Source organism: Schistocerca piceifrons, chromosome 1, assembly GCF_021461385.2.
Source record: "Schistocerca piceifrons isolate TAMUIC-IGC-003096 chromosome 1, iqSchPice1.1, whole genome shotgun sequence".
NCBI classification, from domain to species: Eukaryota; Metazoa; Arthropoda; class Insecta; order Orthoptera; family Acrididae; genus Schistocerca; species Schistocerca piceifrons.
This window is the reverse complement of record NC_060138.1, coordinates 54,017,677-54,042,431: the sequence shown is the minus strand read 5'-3', so window position 1 is coordinate 54,042,431 and position 24,755 is coordinate 54,017,677. Positions and strand designations below refer to the sequence as shown.

Genomic DNA, 24,755 nt, shown 5'->3' with positions numbered 1-24,755 from the left:
TGAGAAGAGTTATCATGAAACTGGAAGAAGGGTGAAGCGTGACGTATGTAGCATAAGAATTTTCTGTTGCGTACAGCATTGTTTCACGTGTGTGGGGCGTAACCCGAACCACAGACACTGCTGGGCAAAGAACAGGTGATCGTCAACCGCAGTCAACTACAGCAACAGACCAAAACAGCAACATGCATGTACGGACCCACGTCAAACAGTGGGTGCAACTGCAACCAAATTTAACAGGACTGCAATGCGCGCAGTCTCACTCTTCACAATGGCACGGAGACTGTATAGGACTGCTCTCATTGCCCGACGACGGGCACGAGCACATCAGCAGCATCGTTTTTGATGGTGCCGAAGAGCGTGGGACAAGGGCAACAAGAAGTGCGCTCTAAATGGATGAGAGCAGATTCAGTATGACTAATGGTTCTGGACGTATGCTCATATGGCGAGATGTGAAAACAGGTAATGTACCCAGGAGCATTGTAGGACATGATTTGTTTTGATGATCCACGCGTTATGGAGTGGTAGGGGCAATGTTACAACGGCGAACATCCATCCAAATTTCTGAAATCACTCGATTGGCAACGTTATTGTGGAATTGAACTCCTTCATGTGCGAGTTTTTGGGGGCGCATTCGGCATTGACTTCATATTTACGATGAGAATGCGCGACCGAATTGAAGAGCACGGGTAGAGGAGCTCTTACAACGAGAGGATATTTGGTGAATGGACTGGGCAGCTCCTTTCGTAGACTGAAATCCAACCCAGCACGCGTTACATGCGCAGGGGAGACGTATTGTCCGGGTGCTGTGACCGAGCTGTTCTAGGCGATTCATTCCGGAACCACGCTGTTGCTACGGTCGCAGGTTCGAGTCCTGCCTCGGGCATGTATGTGTGTGATGTAGTTAGGTTGGTTAGGTTTAAGTAGTTCTTAGTCTATGGGACTGATGACCTCAGTTGTTAAGTCCCAGAGTGCTCAGAGCCATTTGAACCATTTGGGGCGTATTGTAGCACGTCCACATGAAACAACGCCCATTCACCGGCTGTCAACCTCCCTTGCTCCCAAGTGGAGGAACGGGACGTCTACTGCAAGAACTACGTGCTAACGCTATGGCCAGCAAGCAGCATATTTCAGAACGTGCACTTATATCCCTGGTTACCACATATCCTATAAAAAATCATACCTCACATTTACATTTTCCTGAAGACCATCACAAATGGCGGTTACACCAGCGTAGTTATTTTCTTTGAGTAAAAGTGTCGTTTTACTTGTCCTTACCTTCTGCACCACACTGTAACAGTGCCTTCTATGCATAGTTCAAATTCCATCAAAGCAGGTTGCCTGGTAGTGAAACATCACGCGATAACTACTTTCGTCCTTAAGTTTTCCAAGCCATTACACTATGGTGTTTCGCCTGAATTCAGAGTTGTTTCTGAGAACGAAAGCTTGTATTTAGAGCTACACTTCAGTGACTCAATATGCCAAGTGCGAAAAGGTTGCGATCCTTTCACGAAAAGTGGGGAACTCTTTCGGAGTATCGTCCAGTTCACAGTACACATAGTGTCATAAATACGATGATAGAAGTTTCAAAATGCTACGAACTTATAAGAACCAGGCAATATTGAAATAACGCTTTCATCTTTCCTGAACACTTAAGAAAGCACGAGCATGAATAATCTGAAATGGGACAGGATATGAAAATTAATAGAATCGACAGTCACAACAGAAAACTCCTAACATTACAGGAGAACTTTACATTAAAAGAGCTATTGGAATGATTAAGAAAACAATAAATGCCTTGCACAGTATAGAGTAGCATGGAGAGCTGCATCAAACCAGTCTCAGGACTGAAGACCACAACAACAACAATAAATGACCAAAACAGTATAAATAACAACTCACTGATCATGGCAGTTATTAGAACAGTCACAGATATTGAAAATAACCGGATTACCTTCTTGATGATTGGGCCTGCACTGAAATGTATGTCTCGCATTGACATTAAGTAAGGTTACAGTATCACTCTGTAAAACATTTACTAATTATTACCGCAGCTGTTTCGGAATATTTCCATTTTCAATGTCGCCTACGTTGTCGTGAAGTACATATAATATCTAGTGTCACTGTGTCTGGTGACTGATCTCGTTATATTTCACGCAAAATTGTGAAAAATCGGTTTCACGTCGATTCTGTGCTGTTGTATAAAGTGTGGCCTAATATTTTGTTGTGATACTATAAATACGTACTTCCTGGCTCAAACCATACATTATTTTGAACGGCAGGATTTATACCGTTTGCCTGTAATGCTAGATACCAATTTAATGGTGTTTTTCGACCGAGTGCTGAGCACTTTCGTGCCTTTGCAGATACATGCACTTTCTCAACATAGTTTCCGTTAGGCTGCACGTATTTGTGTCAACGATGTGTTGCTTTTTGTAGGCCCTCGTCGAAACACGTTTTTCGAGTCTGTGGCACACAGCGCAGGGAAACTAATCGCACTTCCTGCATTACACGAAGTGATGTCCGCGCGAAGGTTTCTTCATAGCCCACAATAGGTGGTAATAAGAAGGGGCCAAGTCAGGAGTATCCGGTGGGTGCGGCAGTACTTGGAACCCTACGTCAGCGATGGCAGATGTCGTTGTCCGATTCGTACGGGGACTAGTTTTGTCGTATTACATTACATTAATACTTGTTCCACAGATCATGAACAAGATATTTTGCAATGATGTGGAACATGTCAGTTCAACATAAGACTTTTTTTACGCTTTTTTTTTTTTTTTTTTTTTTTTTTTTTTTTTTTTTGCAATAGCACTCCTTTCGCCTATTCTCCTGGCCGTTTCCTTTGAATTAGACGGCATGGCACCGAAGAGTTTCTCCTTGTAATCGAAGCTCTTTCAGATTGTTGATTTTGTAAATAGCGACGACTGCTACAGCGTCTCGCGAGAGCGTCCAACTTGCATCACATGCCGGCCGGTGTGGCCGTGCGGTTAAAGGCGCTTCAGTCTGGAACCGCGTGACTGCTCCGGTCGCAGGTTCAAATCCTGCCTCGAGCATGGATGTGTGTGATGTCCTTAGGTTAGTTAGGTTTAATTAGTTCTAACAAGGGAACCTCCCCATCGCACCCCCCTCAGATGTAGTTATAAGTTGGCACAGTGGATAGGCCTTGATAAACTGACCACAGATCAATTGAGAAAACAGAAAGAAGTTGTGTGGAACTGTGAAAAAATAAACCAAATATACAAACTGAGTAGTTCAAGGGAAGATACGCTACATTAAGGACGATATGAACGCAGGAGCGCCGTGGTCTCGTGGTAACGTGAGCAGCTGCGGAACGAAAGGTCCTAGGTTCAAATCTTCCATCGGGTAAAAAGCCTAATTTTTTATTTTCAGTTTATGTGACAAACTCTTATGTTTTCATCATTTTTTTGGGAGTGATTATCACATCCACAAGAAAACCTAAATCGGGCAAGGTAGAAGAATCTTTTTGTGGTGTCACCGCCAGACACCACACTTGCTAGGTGGTAGCTTTAAATCGGCCGCGGTCCATTAGTACATGTCGGACCCGCGTGTCGCCACTGTGTGATCGCAGACCGAGCGCCACCACAAGGCAGGTCTCGAGATACGGACTAGCACTCGCCCCAGTTGTACGGACGACGTAGCTAGCGATGTACACTGACGAAGCCTTGCTCATTTGCAGAGCAGATAGTTAGAATAGCCTTCAGCTAAGTCCATGGCTACGACCTAGCAAGGCGCCATTAGTAACATTGCATGTATCTACAGAGTCTCACTTGTATCGCCACAATCTCCAGATGTACCACAAGGATGGATTAAAGTTAAGTATTCCAGCAGTTACGTACTTTTCTTTATATCATTTATTACGTATCCTGTTTCAGACCTCACGCCATCCAGCTTTAGCTTAGCGCGTGCCTTTCGGCTTCCTCTCATTGTGTCTAGGCTGTCTTGTCTAGACACAACACTTTTTACCCATTCGCCAAGTGTACAAGTTAGGTGGGTCGACAATATATTCCTGTCATGTGACGCACATGCCGTCACCAGAGTCGTATAGAATATATCAGATGTGTTTTCCTGTGGAGGAATCGGTTGACCTATGACCTTGTGACTAATGTTTTCTGTTCCCATTGGTGAGGCACGTCCTTTCGTCTACTAATCGCACGGTTTTGCGAAGCGGTCGCAAAACACAGAGACTAAACTTATTACAGTGAACAGCGATGTCAATGAACGAGCGGACAGATAATAACTATGCAAAAATAAACATAGTAAAACTTTCAGTCGAGGGAAGACTTGAACCAAGGACCCCTCGTTCTCCAGCTGCTCACGCTACCACGGGACCACGGCGCTCCTGATCTCACATAGTCCATTATGGTGCTTATGTGACCCATTGACTACTCAGTTTATATATTTTGCTTATTTTTTCACAGTTCCACACAACTTCTTCCTGTTTTCTCAATTGATCTGTGTTCAGTTTATCAAGGCCTATCCACTGGGGAGGTTCTCTTGTAAGTTCTAGGCGACTGATGACCTCAGAAGTTAAGTCGCATAGAGCTCAGAGCCATTTTTGCATCACATGCCCGCCTGTAGAGGGCTGCCCACATGGGATCGCTCTCAATCTGTTCCCGTGCTGTAGCTGACCAGTTGCATAGCATACATCAATCGGACGCAGTACGCCACGCTGCTCCCACTAGCACTATCTTCACTAGCCCGTTGGCGGAGATGTAACTATACGACACGTGACGACGCATGCTGCAGCCCGATGGGGCGTGACTGGGACTGGGAAACTAGCACCTGGCTAGTTCGTCCACTGCAATGCCTGCGGACCACAGGAGACAATTCATCCGGTGAGAAGCCCAGTAGAACAGTCGCTTTCAGTTCCCCGTGTACGCACGGTTAATTACAAGGGGAACTTAACTATCGTGTGACCTGACCAGCTTCATTTGATTTTAGTGCCGTGGCAGCGGGATCTGCCACTGGTTGTGCGCTCCTAATATTTGCTCGTCTGCCAGATTGTTTAAAGGGTAGGTCCTAAATCACTCTCAAAGCGTTTGCGAGGTATTGCACAAAAGTGTAAGTGCTTGTGCTCTGATATCAACATTCTCAAGGGCATGCAGCTTTAGATTGAAGTGTCAGGAAGTCGTTTCTGAATGTATTGGTATGGAGTGTAGCCATGTGTGGAAGTGAAACGTGGACGATAAATAGTTTAGACAAGAAGAGAATAGAAACTTTTGAAATTGGTGCCACAGAAGAGTGCTGAAGATTAGATGGGTAGATCACATAACTAATGAAGAGGAATTGAATAAAATTGGGGAGACATTTGTGGTACAACTTGACTAGAAGGATCGGTTGGTATGGTGTATTCTGAGGCACCAGTAGATCACCATTTCAGTATTGGAGGGCAGTGAGGGGGGTAAAAATTGAGAGGGAGACCAAGAGATGAATACACTAAACAGATTCAGAAGGATGTAAGTTGCAGTAGGTACTGGGAGATGAAGAAGCTTCCACGGGATAGAGTAGTATCGAGATCTGCATCATACCAGTCTATGGACTGAAGACCACAACAACAACATTAACATTAATTACTGACTGTTCAGTGGATCTTGAATGTTAATGGTTCTTTCACTTAACCCTATCAGACTGTTATTAATTTACATTCAGAGACGTGAAGTTTAGTTTTGTTTCGGTCTAATCTGTGGCAGTCTGTTTTCATATTTTTGTCATTGTATATCTTTCATCATTTCCACGTTTAATGAGAACTGCTTTTTAAGTGTTCTAATAATCTTGTAGGAACAGTTTACAACATGAATCTATTAAGTCTACTGGGCAGAGTGCGCAACCCGTCTCAATGACATGGGCCATCTCCTGACTGTAAATTGCTTACATTAGAATACGTGGATCTGTGTTCTTTATATCCCAGTGTGCCACATGATTAATCCTTGTACTCACTGTTAAGCCTCGCGGCTGTAAATTGTACAGAGTTCATTGTTTTTCTGCTACTATCGCACCCACATCCAAGCTCTTAATCTTTCACAAATGCTCAGTTCAGTTTCCAAAGAACGTAGGCAGTAATATTTTTCCTTCTGTTCAGTTAAGTCATCTGTGAATTTTTAATCATACGTGTATTGTAAGCCATTTGATGGTAGGTACACATTACCCTCTTTTCAATATATAACTAAATAAAAAGTCGTTACTCTCTGTATAAAATCTGTCTGTATTATTGTTACATTTTTTAACTATCTACTGAACAAAAAGGTGAGGAGAGTTACTGAGATAGGAAACAATTTTTACGCACGAATATAAAATCATGGACTGACAGTTGTCTACATTCGGTTACCCTCCATTTAGAGGCTGTTGCACGCAGCGACTGTTATTGGCCTATAAATTATAGATTTCAGCTATCAGTCGTCCTTTTGAAATTTTATTGGCAGATCTAGATTCTAATTGAAATCTAGATCTGCCACTAAAATGGCAAAAGGACGACTGATAGCTGAAATCTATTATTTACAAGTTGTCTACATATACAGTGTAGGAGATCACTTGTAACATTAAGTTTTATTACCTCATGGTTCTGAATCCTGATCCTAGAGATTTTCAGTCTGCTTCTTTTCCTCACAAATGCAAGGGAATGTCACATTCAAAAATTATGTTCAAGCAAGCACTATTATGTATAAACCTGTCATTGCTTGATAGTGGTCGTATTCATGTTTCTAGACTAATTAATCAGTGGCTGCGTGTGCAGTGTCGAAGTCCACTGTATTACAATGTCTGAGTGACCAATGTACCTTCTCAGTCTGTTGATGCACCCGCAGAATGACCGAAAGATATGCGATCGAAACATCAAGTGAAGAAATATGGTTTCAGTGGTCATGCGCCGGAAATCTAATGCTTCATGTTTTTAACAATCTATTGATTAGTTTCTTACAATGATATAAAAAGTATAGTTCTATAGAAACTGACAAATGTTTAATCTTGTAAGAACAAATTTCATATTTCAAGTATAATACTTGTGCAACTAGGGAACACAAAACAGTATTTGATGTATTTTGTAATCGAATTTAGGAAAGTATAGGATTATTGTGAGATTCGTTCAATAAATAACGCCCCACACTTTTTTCTGAGAACACATTTTCTGTTAAATCAGAATTTGTAGACAATATACATCAACATGTATTGTCCATGTTCTATTTTTCTACGTGGTCTCCATCACGATATATGGCGTACGCCAACGTTGTGGAAGAGCATGTATTCCCTGCTCGTAAAAGATCTTACCTAATAGGCGTAGCCATGTTTTCACTGCATGACTGACACTCTCGTCATCTTCGAAGTGTGTTCCTCATAGAGAATCTTTAAACGGCCCAAAGAGATGGAAGACCAAGGGTTCCAGGACTGGACTGTAAGGTGGAAGAGACAATGATGTTCATATGTCCATCCCAATTTGGTGGTGCGTTCCCGGGTTCTCAGACTTGTGTGTTGGCATGCATTATCGCCTTGGGCCAAGATTTCTGCTGGATTCTTGTCCGATCTAACATGACGGAAACGGTTCTTGAGTTTATTCAGAGTCTTCACTTATGCCTCTTAATTGATGGTTGGCTCTCTTGGCATCACATCCGAGAGACTGACGCCATCACAATCCCAGAAGACTGTCACCATGACTATTCTGGCAGAGGGGATTGTCTTGAATTTCTTCCTTTGGGGTGAATGAGGATGATACCACTCCATGGACTGCCTTTTTGTTTACGGCGCAAAGTGATGGACCCAGCTTTCGATCTCCGTAACGATCCATGACCGAAAGGCCACTCCTTTGGCCTCAAACCGCTCCGACAATTCAGGTGAAATGGCCTTTCTTTGAATTTTTTCGTCCTCTGTGAGCATTTGTGAAAACCATCGTGAGGACCTCTCTGATTATCCGAGAGTCTCGATCATTGCAAACGTACTTCCAATGCTGACCGACAACTGTAAAGCCAATTGTCTAGTTATGAAGCACTGGTCGGCACGAATAATAGCATCCGCACGATTCAGCATGTCTGGAGCAGTGACTGTGACAGGACGTCCAGAGCTTTGTTTCTGCGTTTCCTCAGGCTGTCATATTCTCTATCCATCGCTCGACTGTACTCCTATCACCTGCAGCATCGCAGTACACTGCACACAAACGTTTATGGATCATCACTCAACACTTCCGGGCTGAGATGCCTTGGTCCATACATTAGACTCTCCCTTGACATTTCGCTTTCGACTGCAGAACGCATCCTCCGAGGACAATCGGCGAACTGGTGATTGTCGTCGGAGGATACCTTCCGCAGTCGAAAGCGAAACGTCAAGGGAGAGTCTAATATATGGACCACGGCATCTCAGCCCGGAAGTGTTAAGTGATGACAACACTTGCCGTGTTGTTCATCATGGTTTCTCTTTCTGTGCCCAAGAATTCAATAGCAGCACGCTGCTTGTAATGTGAGACGTATGTAGACGCCATTTTGACGCTGTACTACGACTCTGCCATTTGCCAGAACGGTTCGAAACTTCACAGGAGCCCGGAACATGTCTATGCCTACAGGACAAGAGCTTTTACCAGTAGGGAATACATGCTCCTCCAAAACGTTGGTGCACGATCATGAAACTTGATCGAGAGTACGTAGAAAAATAGGACACAGAAAGAAATGTTGATGTATACTGTCACCAAATTCTGAAGGGAATACGTACATCCTATACCTACAGTGTTAAATTTGCAATATTGATGACCCTTTATCTCAGAATTTTGAGAGATTGAGATCTGTGATTTTCAGATTACTGAACCAGGATCAGAATATACAGACAAATAATTTGTTCGTTATGATTTTTTCAAAGATTATGTTCAATTTTTTAAAAAAGAAAAATACTCCTGCTCCTTCTCTAAGTAAAAATCGTTACAAGTAGAGATGTTTTGGTGGTGCAGCAGATGCACCATACTAAGAGGTAACATAGTGTTAAAAAAGACATATGTATCTGTAATAGCCCCTGAGATAAGGAGTCAAATACTTTAAAAAATGTCATATCCGGGAAATCAAGTTCAAGAATTTTATTTGATACTAACTCACATGTGGAGCCGTGCCAGTTCCTAGAAACAGCCAGGCCCATAATCAGCATTACCAGCTGTGGTGTCACCGCCAGACACCACACTTGCTAGGTGGTAGCCTTTAAATCGGCCGCGGTCGGTTAGTATACGTCGGACCCGCGTGTCGCCACTGTCAGTAATTGCAGACCGAGCGCCGCCACACGGCAGGTCTAGAGAGACTTCCTAGCACTCGCCCCAGTTGTACAGTCGACTTTGCTAGCGATGGTTCACTGACAAATTACGCTCTCATTTGCCGAGACGATAGTTAGCATAGCCTTCAGCTACGTCATTTGCTACGACCTAGCAAGGCGCCATTATCAGTTGCTATTTATCTTGTGATGTATGTACCGTCAGACCGATGTTCACCAATTATGGATTAAAGTATTCCAACAGCTACGTACTTTATTTGCTAGACTCAAGTCCTTTAACTGTTCCAGACCTCACGTCAGCCTGCGTGAGCTTAAACGCGTGCCTTTCGGCTTGACCTCCTAGTGGCTTGGCTGTCTTGCCAAGTCACAACACCAGCATTATCGTGTACTCGATCATCCTGCAAACCTAGAAGATTCCTTCTTTTCCTGCTTCTTGCTTCTTCAGTTGTTTTCTCTGCTGCATGCTGCGCTTTCATGATCCTGAGTCGACCCATTCACTGGAAGGCTTGCACTGTGTTGGCTCCTGGAGTGATGCCAAGTTGCTCTAGCATCATAATTCTTCCGTTATTACTATCATTAAGCGTTGTCATAGCATCAAAAACACCCAAGCATAGAATTTTCAGGCCTACAAAGACATTTTTTGGTATGCAGGTCCAAATGACATTATTGAAAGACTCATTCAGGGTTTGCTTCCGACCATGGAGATATTGGAAAGAAGATCAGGATGAGCTAACTCGCTATATATTGGCTTAATTACGTCCATCACTGCAGATGGTATGCTGTTTTTGTGCCTAAGTTGTTCCTCTGCACCCGCTGTCTGAGCTTTGTGGTACTTGCACCATGAATCAGCACCAGGTGGGCAAAGACCATGTATAGGTGTATCGTTAGTGGATGATTTTTAGAAAAATGTAGCCCACACGGCTCTTTTCATTCCTTGTAGGTCATGTGTGTTGTCCCTTAGTGCCGTTCTATAATATTGCTTTAGTTCATCAATGTTTTTGTCCGTAAGCCTTTCTTCACCATTTAGAGTCTTTTCATCTGATAACTTCTCGTTTCCTTTCATTTGCTTCAATTTTCGGAGGCGTGTTCTCATCCGTTTTTGAAAGTGGCCCACACATTCAATCTTCAAAATATGCTTTCCACCGTAAGACTGGCTTTCCACGACTGATTTGAAGGCCTTCGAATCACCACCCCCTAAGCACTCATTGTAGCGCACACCTCTTTCCTGCTGTACGCGTCTGAAAATAGATACAACTGCAGCAGCCTCCATACCCTAACCAGTTCCCTCATAATTCTTTGCACAATTTGCTTTATGACTTTCGCTTGTTTCCTTGTCAACTGATTTACACTGACGGCAGCATTTAGTTAGCACCTCGATGTCTAAAATTTTACCTGCGTCTACACTAGTGATAGTTTCTACTGCATTTTTAGATGTGTGGCCTCTCTTCTGTCATGTACCATCAACTGCCACAGGTAAGTCTGTCGTGTTATGTAATTCTAGTGCTTTTTTAGCAGCGGCTTTTATAGAAGCAACAGCAACATAGCCGACACATTCACCAATGACTTCAGTGTACTTACTTGATCTGGTTGGTGGGATTGACAAGTTCAGCGTCGCACATAATACATGAGCTGCAGACACTCCTTTACCTATGCACCTCATTCCATCCAAGAATCTAACATTGCTCTCAAACAAGTCATTATTGAACTTTTGAGAATTCTAGAAAGACGTAGAGAGCCTGCAAACTTTGCACTGAACAACAAGTTTGTTAGCTAGTCCACTTTGGAGATGTGTCCTCAAAGATGCTAATTTGCTCACCACCAACCTTACATGATGCAGCATCTTGTAAAAGTTTTCCTAACACACGCAAATCTAATAAAACTTGACCTAACTATTTACATGATCTCCTTTGTCAATATATAAATCCTCATGGTTTTCAAGTTTCCTCCTCGACGAACTAGTAGGGGTGTCCTTTTCGTGTGTCTGTGGAACATCTATTTCAGGATCAGCACTGGATTCAGATCCAGTCGTATGCTGACTTCCATGGGAAATTCGCTTCTTAAAACAAGCGATTTCTTATCGTAATGCTGAAAAGAGGTATAAGATGTTGTAATAGTACACCAAAGCACACTGTTTACAGTTCAACACCTAGAAAACACTACACCCACGAAGTAAATCCACACGATGCATGTGCAATACTGCCATTTCTGTTTACACAGTGCCTTAAACCTCATAACATGAATTCAAGAAATAAATAGCTGAAGACCACAGCCTCGTAGATTAAACAGTTCCAGAGATAGCAAGTCAATACAGGAAGACCGGATTTTTTTCACTTGCACTATTAACTTTGAACTGATTTAAAGTACACTAACAATTGGAATTAATCGACAGATGACGTACCAAATTATCCAGGAGAGATAAAATATAAATAACAGATAATAAACAGAAAATGTCACTTTTTCACCAATTTCACCATACGCACTCCCCTTTACAGTAAATATGTTATGAGAACAAACTGTGGGGAATTACTTATTGAACGACCCTCGTACACGAAAAACGACAAATAACGACGAAACTACATCAAGGCAGATGCCAAATGCCCATTAATTGGAATCAAGTGAGCACGAAAGATGCCCCTTAAATATCCCTTGTTAGATCAGTTCCCCAACACTTTCTATTCGCTCTGGTACCATAATCAAAATGAATAAACGGAAGTGATAGGAAACTTTCAATGAAAAACTGTGTGTTCCGATATGGGTACGTTTAACCAGTCACAGAAACGGAATTTGAATGGCTGCAGAAGAGGCATTATATAGCGCGAAACCTTGCAAAATTACAAAAGTCATCTTTATAAATTTATAACTAATAGAAAACTTCCTCTTACCTCTTACACACATCACCCAACATACCTATGAATCTAAAATTAGAGAAATTTCGCCTCGTACTGACAGATAACATCAGCGAATCGTACAGACGCGTGGATGAATGACACTGTACGCTATGTACAATACAAAGGTACTGCATAAGAATGGAGCGAGGGAAGGAGAAAGAGAAGATTATGGAAGCAGATGTCGAAATGTGACGATGAGTCAAAGTGTTTTACAGAAATTTTTTGAAAGAGCATGTGCAAAAACAGGGTGAATCACCTAAAATTTCCACTTCATATACAGAAGAAATGCAAAGTCCCGTTTCGGGAAATTGATTGGTAGTAAAGGGCTTGTATTGTTAAACCAATTTTTGTGCAAAAAATCCAGTTCTTTCACATGAAACAATGGCTGTAAACGTTAATAAACTAAAAATTAGGTAAATTAGAATGTTAGTGGTGTTTGATGCAGGATTATAGTGCGAGCTGCTAACGAGATATCGTACTTTGAAAAGTTTAAACACCGGCACTAGTTTGTGGCTCCAGCCTGTGTAGATGCTCAGTACGACTACGTTACGTTGGCTTACAGTGAGATTGTGTGTTCCTTGAGTGCCTTGTCACCTGCTAACCAGTCAGTGTGTGACAGTCCAAGCAGTAGGTTGTGAGTGGACGAAGGGATTTACCATTGCAGTAAAAGCCGAGGTGCTCACGGCGTATGGAGAGTATAGGAAGAATGAAACTAGGACGCCGATAACCTCGGCGTTGAACGCGCTTATGCTCAGAACACACACACACACATAAGAATGCAGTTTTTTTCTTGTACAGTGTACGCGGAATGATGTCCCAAAAGACGTCAAACACCTCTGGAATCATTTATCAACCTCTTCAGACAGTTACGTGAAAGTTGCTGTGCGCCGAGACTGCCAAATTTCAGGGATTACCTCTCACCACAGGCAATGCAGTGCCCGACGGGCTTCTCTTTACCGACAGCAACCGCGTTTGCGTAGGGTTGCAGTGCCAACAGACACACAACACTGAGTGAAACAATCGCAGAAATCAATGTGGGACGTACATCAAACGTATCCGTTAAAACAGTGCGGGGATTTTCGGAGTTAATGGTATATGGCAGCAGACGACCGAAGCGAGTGCCTTTGTCAAGAGAACGACATCGCCTGGAGCGCTTCTCCTGGGCTCGTAAAGATGTCGGTGGGACCCTAGACGACTGGAAAACAGTGGCCAGGTCAGAAGAGCCCCGATTAGAGTTGGTAAGCGCTGACAGTACAGTTCCAGCGTGGCGCAGACACCACAAAGCTAAGGACCATATTTGTCAACAAGGCATTGCGCAGTGTGTATAATGGTGTGGGATGTGTTTGCGTCGAGTGGACTGGGACCTTGATATGTTGGGCTACATGGGGACGTTTTGCGGCCATTAATTGAGTTAACGTACCCAAACATCTTTTTTTGTGGATGACGATAACCCATGTTGAGAGGTCCCATGCCCTCTTTTGCATGTCTCCTCTCATTTTCATCAATTTTATTGATGTTCTATGTCATTGTAGTAACACACCGAATTATGTTATTGTAATGAGAGTATTTGTACTGAGAGCTCAAAAACTACTTTTCACTTGCTTCCCATGCATTTTGGGTTAGTTCCCTGGGTGCCCTGTGCGAGGCGAGCATAGGAGGACGCGGCACACTGTGTTTCCGATTTGGGGCTGCACTTGCCTGAATTATGTGGGGTCCGGATTGCACAATAGGCTTAGGTGCTTGGCGAAACGACTCTGACGTCGGTCGAGTTTCACCTATTGTATGCAGGGCGAAACGACCTGCGAGACGTCTGTTGCCGCCGTTTGTGTTTACCGTTCCGGCACGTCCGGAACGAAGATTCCTGGCACCGACTGAGTGCATTGACCTCTGGATTCTGAGAATACTTGTGGACTGTGCCCTGCTGAGTGCGACTGTCTGGTACAGGATGGCCAGTGGTCTAGGCAGGTTGCTTTCGTAATCGGTCAAACGGCATGCAAGTTCAGTGCCCTCAGCTGAATAGCAGAGGCATGATTGGCCAACTTAAGCTGAGGCTAGTCGACGTCATAAAGCCGTGCTCTAAATTGGAGGGAACGGTCGCTATTGGCGCGAATGATGCTCTGAGACGGTGTGGGAGAATTTTGGAATCAGAACTGAATGCTGATTCGCAGTTATCGAGGAGAGTAGGGAGTTGAGCAATGTTGGCTTCCCTCTCGCATCGCATCACAGGAGGATTCGGGATCTGATCTTCCTCGGTGTTGGACGGTCTTGCGACTTGGTCCCCCGTTTTCGGTAGAACTTAGTATTGTCGGAGAACCTTCACGGCCAGGCATTGACAAAGAGTCGCTGCACGGCAGAAGACGGCGCCTACATCATCAGGACGCTGCCTACCGACGACATGCTGCAGATTTCAGTACTGGTGCAGTATTTTGCGGCTCCGGCATGTAGGACCGTATCAATTTTATACTGAATCCCTCAGCAGCACTCGCGTTCGCTTTGCTACAAGTCCACCTTGCTTGTTGCTCCACGTGATCCCATTTGAGCTCTCACTACTAACTGCAATACTGCTATATAGATGGGACATTAATATTTGATTCATTAGGGTCTCCAGTTATTATCGTCAATCGTTCTCGAGCCAACTCTTATTCTCATAATATTTCAGTATACCCTGTCCTTTAACCCACTGTTTGTGTCGATAATTATGTACATTTATGTTGTGATGTATAATAAATCGCATTGTAATATTTAATCCAAATGTCACTTCGTAGATATGTGCAGAATCCCATTTAATGTTGATTATTAGTATAAAGTTCTTTTCTGAGTAGATTACGATTTTTATTAAATAATTGTGAGTGTGCACTCCTTATTTTACCAACTAGCACGGTCCACCATCATTTTCTTCCGTTACCGTTGCTCACATAATCAATTAGGTGGTATGTAAGGAGAGGGTCGAGTGCATGTCTAGTTCTCATGCAAAATTCATCTGGATTAAAGAGGTACAAACTCTTCTCCATCCCGGCACCTCGCAATGTCTTTTGGCCACAATCGTTTACGATCGGTTTCAAGAAAATACTGCACAATTGGAAAGAATTATTTGGTCCAAGGTCGCCTGAATGAGTCCTATTGAACATTCATGGGACATAATCGAGAGGTCAGCTCTTGTACAAAACACTACACCGGCAACACCTTATCCATTATGGACTGCTGTAGAGGCAGCATGACTCAGCATTTGTTCATGGGACGTCCAGACACGTTTTGTGTCCATGCCACGTCGAGATGCTGCGCTGCGTGGGGCAAAAGGAGATCCCACACGATATTAGGAGGTACCCCATGACTTTTGTCAGCTCCCTGTATTTCTCATCGTCTAATGTGAAATGTATCACTAGGGGTAAGATAGATACAGCCTACAGGAAAAATAAAGAGACCTTTGGAGAAAAAAGAACCACTCGCATGTATATCAAGAGCTCAGATGGAAACCCAGTTCTAAGCAAAGAAGGGAAAGCAGAAAGGTGGAAGGTGTATATAGAGGGTCTATATAAGGGCTATGTACTGGAGGGCAATATTATAGAAATGGAAGAGGAGGTAGAAGAAGATGAAATGGGAGATATGATACTGCGTGAAGAGTTTGACAGAGCACTGAAAGGCCTAAGTCGAAACAAAGCCCCAGGAGTAGACAACATTCCATTAGAACTACTGACAGCCTTGGGAGAGCCAGTCCTGCAAAACTCTACCATTTGGCGACCAAGAGGTATGAGACAGGCGAAATACCATCAGACTTCAAGAGGAATGTAATAATTCCAATGAAAAATGAAAGCAGCCGCTGACAGATGTGAAAATTACCAAACTATCAGTTTAACAAGCCACGGCTGCAAAATACTAACACGAATTCTTTACAAACGAATGGATAAAGTGGCAGAAGCGACCACGGGTAAGATCAGTCTGGATTCCGTAGGAATGTTGTGAGACCCGAGGTAATAATGACTCTACGACTTATCTTAAAGGATAGAGTAAGAAAAGGGAAACATAGGTTTGTGGCATTTGTAGAATTTGAGAAAGCGTTTGACGATGTTTATTGGAATCCTCTCTTTCAAATTCTGAAGGTGGCAGGGGTAAAATACAGGGAGTGAAAGGCTATTTACAAATTGTACAGAAACCAGATGGCAGTTATAAGAGTCGAGGGGCATGAAAGGGAAGCAGAGGTTGGGTAGGGAGTGAGAAGGATTGTAGCCTATCCCCGACGTGACCCAATCTGTATATTGAGCAAACAGTAAAGGAATCAAAAGAAAATTTCGGAGTAGGAATTAAAATCCATGGAGAAGAAATAAAAAGTTTGAGGTCCGCCGATGACATTGTAATTCCGTCAGAGACAGCAAAGGACCTGGACGAGAAGTTGAACGGAATGGATAGTGTCTTGAAAGGATGATATAAGATGAACATCAACGAAGCCAAAACGAACATAATGGAATGTAGCCGAATTAAATCAGTTGATGCTGCGGGAATTAGATTAGGAAATCAGACACTTAAAGTAGTAAATTAGTTCTACTATTTGGGGAGCAAAATAACTCACCATGGTGGGAGCAGAGAGGATATAATATGTGTACTGGCAATGGGAAGGAAAGCGTTTCTGAAGAAGAGAAATTTGTTAACATCGAGTATAGATTTGAGTGTCAGGAAATCGTTTCAGAAAGTATTTGTATGGTATGTAGCCACATATGGAAGTGAAATGTGGACGATAAACAGTTTAAACAAGAAGGGAACAGGAGCTTTCGAAATGTGGTGCTGCAGAAGAATGCTGAAGATTAGATCGGTAGATCACATAACTAATGAGGAGGTATTGAATAGAATTGGGGAGAAGAGGAGTTTGTAGCACAACTTGACAAGAAGAAGGGACCGGTTGGTAGGACATTTGACATTAAGGGATCACAAATTTAGCATTGGAGGGCAGCGTGGAGGGAAACCACGAGATGAATACACTAAACAGATTCAGAAGGATGTAGGTTGCAGTAGGTACTGGGAGATGAAGAAGCTCGCACAGGGTAGAGTATCATGGAGAGCTGCATCAAACCAGTCTCAGGACTGAAGACCACAACAACAACACAATGTGCCATAGTATTCAGGGAATCTAAGTTAATTAGGTACGTTCTTCAAAAAAGATGTTCTGGTTGTAAAGGGTTGGAAACGAGTGTCATTTCATTCTCTGTCCTAGTGGTACAGTGATTCCCCCTTACTAAACTGGATAAGGCGGTTTTCGCAGCTGCAGGCAATCACAGGTTGGTAGCTGGGTGAACACTTGCGGCAGACCATTAAGAGGCGTCGTCTGTAAGCCGCTGTAACTACCCGGGCCAGACGCCGCCGCGCCCGGAAACAGCGCTCACGCTAGGCGGGCGGAGACAGCTGACTGCAGCCACCTGTCGTGCCGCACTCCATCTACTGCAGGTCAGGCCGGGCCCGCAGCTCGACAAAGTCGCAGGCGCGCGCGGCGCTTTCCGCCAGACGTCACACCCGCAGCGCGCGAGCTGGCGTGACCTGTCTGTGAATGCAGGCGCGCTCTCCACCCGCCGTGTCTAAATAAGGGGCGAACTTTATGAATGCTGACACGGCTCGCGATGAAAAAACGAAGGCGCTCTCTCTCCCGGCCAGTGGGCACCTCTCGACGATTACACCGGTCTGACATTTCGTGCGCGCTGCCTTCTCATTACGTGCGGCGGAGCTTCCAGAGTCGGCGTCACGCACAGTGGACGATCGAGCTGTTACTCTCGCCTAAGTTCTTAATACAGATTTACTCCTGCGTGTTCAGTTCGTCGCTTGTCAGCGGGAGTTCAATAGAAATTAAATTATCTACGTGCGTGCCCCAAAGAAGTCTATTAGGGCCTTTGAACCTCTCAGTATATTTTGGGGGGTCTGCATACGATACGAACGCTGAGTAGTTTTGCGAGAAACGGGAACCACAAACGCGCTCCCCATTCTGCACTTGGCAATCCAGGCCTTTGTTCGGACTGTAGGCAAGTGACGTAGCGGCTTTAAACGAGAATAGGATTGGCACTAAAACTATCGGCCTCAGTGAAAAATTCTGCTACGTTCTACGCAAAATAACACACTTTACACGACGCACAAGCAAAGAGGACTTTTAACGGACAACATAAGTCTACAAGTATCAAATGACGACCGTATTTGGCAAAGTGGACATGAAAATTAGGGCGTTTGGGATGTGGTGCTTTGGAAGGGAGCCGAACACTAGGTGGACTAGTAAGGAATCGGTGAAAGAAGAAACATGTTGAGAACACTGGCAAGTTGGGACCGGATAATTGCACATGTGTTAAGTCATCAGGGAACAACTTCTACGTTATTAGGGGGCTAAGAACAGCATGGGAAGACGAAAATGGAAAGTTCCAAAGTAACGATAGTGCAGCGAGTTACCAATTCAGACACTGTTCTTTGACTTCAGCAGCGCAAAAGGCTTTTGTGGCGTCCCCATGGTGAAGAGATGGATGAGTTAGCGATGGATGACGAATGTAAAGATGGAGAGCCGCACAGCAGTCTGTCGCTAGCCAATTAGTTTTCGGATGTCAAATCAAACACCTTTCAGCCGTCAAATTTCTTATCTTACTATACTTGAATACCAGTTTCGGCGATTTACAACTCATCTTCAGGCCCCTGACCAACAATCAGGAAGATTCCTACCTCAGTTTTGGTCAAAATAGGGCCAGCTTTAAATACTGGTGTCTGTAGATTTCTGCTTGCTACAACGATCACTTCAACCATCACAGTTGGCAGATGTTGATGGCCGCAAACATAATCAAAACTAATGGGATTGCGACTGGCTGCTGTGTGCCTCTCCTTCCTTGCAATCTACGATTGTTCTGCACAGTGGTTCCTGATGTAATCAAAGTTGGGTGAAGAATGGCTGTGTTTATGGTTGTCAGAAAATATACGCTACTGGCCTTTAAAACTGCTACACCACGAAGATAACGTGCTACAGACGCGAAATTTAACCGACTGCAAGAAGATCCTGTGATATGCAAATGATTAGCTTTTCAGAGCATTTACACAAGGTTGGCATCGGTGGCGACACCTACAACGTGCTGACATGAAGAAAGTTTCCAACCGATTTCTCAGGCACAAACAGCAATTCACAGGCGTTGCCTGGTGAAACGTTGTTGTGGTGCCTCGTGTAAGGAGGAGAAATGGGCACCATCACGTTCCCGACTTTGATAAAGGTCGGATTGTAGCCTATCACGACTGCGGTTTATGGTATCGCGACATTGCTGTTCGCGTTGGTCGAGATCCAATGACTGTTAGCAGAATATGGAATCGTTGGTTTCAGGAGGGTAATACGGAACGTCGTACTGGATCCCAACGGCCTCGTATCACTGGCAGTTGAGATGACAGGCATGTTATACGCGTGGCTGTAACGGATCGAGGAGCAACGTCTCGATCCCTGAGTCAACAGATGGGGACGTTTGCAAGAGAACAACCATCTGCACGAACAGCTCAACGACGTTTGCCGCAGCATGGACTATCAGCTCGCAGACCGTGGCTGCGGTTACACTTGACGCTGCATCACAGACAGGAGCGCCTGCGATGGTGAACTCAAAGACGAACCTTGGTGCACGAATGACAAAACTTCATTTTTACGGGTGAATCCAGGTTCCGTTTACAGCATCATGATGGTTGCATCCGTGTTTGGTGACATCGCCGTAAACGCACATTGGAAGCGTGTATTCGTCATCGCAATACTGGGGTATCACCCGGCGTGATGGTATAGGGTGCCATTGGTTACACGCCTCGGTCACCTCTTGTTCGCACTGACCGCACTTTGAACAGTGGACCTTAAATTTCAGTTGTGTTACGACCCGTGGCTCTACCCTTCATTCGATCCCTGCGAAACCCTACATTCCAGCAGGATATTGTACGACCGCATGTTGCAGGTCCCGTACAGGCCTTTCTGGATATAGAAAATGTTCGACTGCTGCCCTGGCCAGCACATTCACCAGATCTCTCACCAATTGAAAACGTCTGGTCAATGGTGACCGAGTAACTGGCTCGTCACAATAGGCCTGTCACTACTCTTGATGAACTGTGGTATCGCGTTGAAGCTGCATGGGCAGCTGTACCTGTACACGCCGTCCAAGCTCTCTTTAACTCAATGGCCAGGCGTATCAAGGCCGTTATTACGGCCAGAGGTTGTCTTTCTAGGTACTGAATTCTCAGGATCTGTGCACCCAAATTACGTGAAAATGTAATCACATGTCAGTTCTAGTATAATATATTTATCCAATGAATATACGTTTATCATCTGCATTTCTTCTTGGTGTAGCAATTCTAATGGCCCGAGGTGTAATTAAATCAAGTGAGATTGTGACCGACTGCTGTGTGCCTCTCGTTCCTTGCAATCTACGGTTGTTCTGCACAATGGTTCCTGACGGAATCAAAGACGGATGAAGAATGGCTGTATTTATGGCTGTTCCGAAAATATACTTACCGGTTGCATTAAGACACAACGCAACATGTTCAAACTGGATTGTGGAGACCAATTGGTGCAATACGGACCATGGGACTGAATATTTTTTGTACCAAAACCCGATATCGCATGGGAGTGTGGACAACCTTCATTCAGAGAAGCAATATGTTGAATGCACAGTAGACTATTCACTTCGTTCAGTATGTCCTGTTATTGCTCTCGCTTCCACTGCAGGGAGCAACATCTTCACCTTCCGAAACCATTTTTAATTTCCGTTGCAGCCTCTTCGATGCGGAGATTGGGAAAGGTGACATTTTTGCTTAACATCCCTTTCAATTCAGCACTTTGTATTTGGTCTCTCATTTTTATTGTCCCTTCTCGGTTATTATAACCATTACTTATTATCTGTCTTCTCCAATACCTTACCCCTTTTTTTTCTAGAATTTCGAACACCTTGGAGTATTTTATATTGCGAAACGTTGTTACTAAGTTGACAAATGTCTTTGAGGTGTCTCGACTTATTAAACCTCACCTGCAATATCAAGCGCTATGTCAGTATAACCTCCGTAGGGACTTTACCTTTTTTAATGCCAAACATATCCTCCAGTTCCTTTTCCTCTCTTCCGTGTTTATTATTGTCGACAATGTTGATGCATGAGCTATTAAGCTGCCTGTACGTTAGTTTTCGCACTTAACCGTTCTTCCTATCTTTAGGAACGTGTGGGTTACATATTCCCGAAAGATATCTGGTATGTCTTCTGTCTCATGTTTTCTACACTGAAAACTGAATAGTCCTTTGGTTGCCAGTTTCCTCAATGATTTCAGAAATTTCGAAAGTCTCCATTTCATCACAAGTCCTGTAAAGCTCTGTTACGTGCTGACTATAATACTGCATTATCTATTTCATCCGTGTCGACTCCAATTTCTTTTTATGATACGTGACAGTGAGTTTCTTTACTTTGCAGAGGCCATTAATGTGCTCTCTTTACCTATCGCATCCCTCCTCTGTGTATAGCGAGGGAATTCTTCTTACACTTTTAGTGTTGACCCCTTTGCTTTTAATTTCACCGAACGTTGATCTGACATTTTTATATACATAACATGATCTTACAACGACAGCCTAGAAGCAAAAGTGGATTTAGATCTCTCTGTGAATTAGTAGGACTAATATGGGATCTAAAGTGCTGAGCTGTATCGCAGTTCATTTTGCCAAACCATCACGCGGTAGAACATCCTTCAGTCTGTGAATTAAGCCTATGCAGAGACAGTTCATGTTAGCCCTGTCTCATTGCATTGACAAGAGGAGGAATGCATTGGCGTGACACTGGATACTGCAGATGTGGTTAGTGCATGATGTATACATACTGTGTGGGCGATACTGACGCTGACACTCTTGACAGTCGCCTGAGGCGCGTCAGAGAACTGAGGTTGTGGGGCGGGTCCCGATGACGTCACTTGACGCGCGTCAGCTGCGCTGCGTGCGGCCTGCACTGCTCTTCCCAGTGGTGACGCGTGCGCTGTACTTGTCATGAGTGGCTCTCACGTGACCTGCTCACTTGACGTCCATCCCGGACTCAGCGTAGTTGACCAGATGGTGTTATGCCACTACACTCTTTTTATCATAAGAATAAGCCTGATGTAAACGAACACAAATGCGATGATTGGCCAGAAGCCGTAGCACACATACACTGGTTTTGTTACGCTCTTGGAGATAGGTCATACTTACGTATTAGACATCTTATTGGTGAGTTACGTTGAATGAAAATTTAAGGTATTCTAATTTATTAACAACCATCAACGTTTTTCTTAAGCTCGCTTTACCTGTGTAGTTTTTATTTCAAAAATCATGTACAGTCACTCTCCGTTTTGTTGTGATCTGATTCTCGCGCTGTCAACACCCAGAATGAAAATGGCTGAGGATGCTTCTTTCTCCGTAGCTAAACACGCATGTGGAACACTGTTGAAACGTGCCGATAAATAAGTTATTCTTAATGTTTTTTTATAAAACATATGGAAAAAAAATTGGCTTTGAAAATTTTCCGGGGGGCTATAAGTGATATAGTTGACATTTACATACATATGTCTAGCGGACTGTAGCGTAGCGGTGAAGTTCATGCACTGGTCCGATTCTCATCTTAATCATCCTTTTTTTCGTTCAAATTGAAATACCTAGATCTCGAAATTGTAAAATTCATCGTAGTTTTTGTAAATAATGCACATCTACTTCTTAGTAATTACGTATTCCACGTGAAATTCCCGGTTTCATTTCAAATATAAATTCTTATTTATCAATATTTTATGAAAGATTGTTAGTAAATGTTGCTTAAATTAAGAAAACATAACAATTTAATGTTTAGGACAGAGATGAAATACCAAATACTCTTTATTTGGAGTATGTCCATTGTTTTATACCACACTGCAGTCTCACAGTAACTGGAATGGTAAGCGTCGTTGAAAAACTAAAAAGAATCATTTTCACAGAATCGAGCACACCATACAAATGGTGCATTTTTACGTATGCCACTGTACCATTGCAATGTGAACCCAACAGTAGTGATCTGGAGAAAAATTAAGGAAAAAATTGTTCAAATGGCTCTGATCACTATGGGACGTAACTTCTGAGGTCATCAGTCCCGTAGAACTTAGAACCACTGAAACCTAACTAACCTAAGGACATCTCACACATCCATGCCCGAGGCAGGATTCAAACCTGCGATCGTAGCGGTCGAGTGGTTCCAGACTGTAGCGCCTAGAACCGAAAAACAAGACTGTTAAGCTGCCGGACGAACTGGATCTAGTGCACGCTGCTTTTTCACATGTCACTGCTGAACTCTGGCGTATTAAACAGTAAAACGGCACTAATAAAAGAAGTGGAGTAAATGCGGCGTCTAGGTGGCTTCGTGGATTCTGTTTTTGATCGACTCATTATCAACCTAGCAGATGACACTCCCAGAACGTATTTCTCGGATTCGGTTAAGGAAGGAGTTAAGAGATTATCAAGCGACTGACTGTAATTAATACCTTCAGTTCCTTCAGTATTGAACAGTACGGTGTGGGATCCGCACCAGATAGCGTTGATAGAAGAGACAGAGAGGATCCAACGGGGAGCACCGCGCTTCGTTACAGGGTCATTTAGTAATCGCGAAGGCGTCACGGAGACGATAGATAAACTCCAGTGGAAGACTCTGCAAGAGAGAGGCTCAGTAGCTCGGTACGGCCTTTTGTTGAAGTTTCGAGAACATATTTTCACGGAAGAATCAAGTAGTACGAGGTGCGGCTAGAAAAAAACCGGACTGATGCTGGAAAAAACATTTATTTACAATTATTTACAATTTCATGTTATCTCCTTCAATGTACTCTCCTCCTCGGTCTCTACACCGCTCCATACGAATTTTCCACTGTTCATAGCAATGCTGCAGATCATTTTCGGTAAGTCCATACATTACTTCCGTCGCTTTTTCTTTTACTGCTTCAACAGTCTCAAATCTAGTTCCTTTCAAAGCTGACTTGACTTTAGGGAAAAGAAAAAAGTCACAGGGGGCCAAATCAAGTGAGTAGGGTGGATGCTCTAAGATAGGAATGTTGTGTTTTGCCAAAAACGTCTTCACTGACAACGCACTGCGAGCTGGGGCATTGCCTTGGTGAAGGATCCATGACTTTTTTCTCCACAAATCATTCCGTTTTCTCCGTACTCGCTCACGTAGAGTAGCCAGGACGCTAATGTAGTAATGCTGATTCACTGTTTGTCCCTCTGGTACCCAATCAATGTGCACAATCCCTTTGATATAAAAAAAAAAAACAATCATCATTGCCTTGAATTTCGATTTTGACATTCGTGCTTTTTTTTTGTCGTGGAGAACCAGGTGTTTTCCAATGCATCGATTGGCGTTTAGTTTCAGGATCGTAAGTAAAAAACCACGATTCATCGCAAGTAATAACATTTTGTAAGAACGTGGGATCACTTTCAATGTTTTCCAGGATGTCAGAACAAATCATTCTTGGGCATTCCTTCTGTTCAATTGTGAGACACTTTGGAACCATTTTTTAACACACTTTGTTCATGTTGAAACTTTCATGAAGAATCTGCCTAACACTTTCCTTGTCAACTCCTGTTAACTCAGACACTGCTCTGATTGTTAAACGGCGATCTTGTCGAACAAGTT

The 24,755-nt window shown here is 43.5% G+C and overlaps 1 protein-coding gene across 3 annotated transcripts in view; it reads right to left on the bottom strand.

The window, feature by feature from the left end:
* The window catches only part of LOC124801555 (nectin-4-like), a 468,485-nt gene that overhangs the window by 20,878 nt on the left and 422,852 nt on the right, over positions 1-24,755 (bottom strand). The gene's annotated exons all lie outside the window — the stretch shown is intronic.